Source organism: Condylura cristata, unplaced genomic scaffold, assembly GCF_000260355.1.
Source record: "Condylura cristata isolate star-nosed mole 26May11 unplaced genomic scaffold, ConCri1.0 scaffold00013, whole genome shotgun sequence".
Taxonomy (NCBI): domain Eukaryota; kingdom Metazoa; phylum Chordata; class Mammalia; order Eulipotyphla; family Talpidae; genus Condylura; species Condylura cristata.
In genome coordinates this window covers 1,339,207-1,339,975 of record NW_004567114.1, presented here as the reverse complement: position 1 = coordinate 1,339,975, position 769 = coordinate 1,339,207, and positions in this window count along the sequence as shown.

The window sequence follows — 769 nt, the reverse complement described above, 5'->3', positions numbered from 1 at the left end:
TGCCCCGCGCGCGCCAGCCGCCGCGCTTCCCTCCCAACCCCCCGCGGCGGCTCCTGCGTCTGCGCAGCCCGAGGTCTGGGGGTGGAGGGGGGGCCGGGTGGGCCCCACCTGGGCACGGAGGCCGTGGAGGCAGACTCCGCCCCAGGAGCGCGTCCCGCGAGTGGTGGTGGGGGCCCAGCGCTTACGGGGTGCGGGTGGCGGTTGCCACCCTGGCAGTGCTCATAAATTCATGGCCCTGGAGCGGGGCAGCAGGCGCTGCCGCGCTCCCGGCCTGGTCGAAGTGTTTGGCGCTGCTCCAGGGAGCAGTGTTAAGGGTGACTAGACTGGGGGCGTGCTGAGGCGCACCCCTGACCTTTGCTGGCCAGGGAAGGGGGTTATTGAGGATGAGGGGGTCAGGTTTAGACTAGGAGAGCCTGGGGACCAGCACCTAGAGTGAGGAGCATCAGCTGGCCATTCTGAGGGTGCCCCAAGCCATACTCCCAAACACCAGCAACTGCTGGGGTTTCCGGGCCCGTTGTGCCCCGCTTCGTGGCAGGCAGCGCCAGGAAACCCCAAGGAGGCTGGTTCTCCAAGCCCGCGGTGAGGCCTTAGAGTGTCCCCTCCGAACGCGAGGCCTTCCCTGGCGCAGGCTCTCGCTGTCCGGCTGCACCCAGAGGCCACTTTGGACAGCCACCTTCTGTGTATCAGAGCGTGAGGCCTCCGGCTGGGGCAGCCCACTCGAGGTGCTTTTTTTATTTTATTTTATTTTTTTAAAGATTTTTTTGTTCAT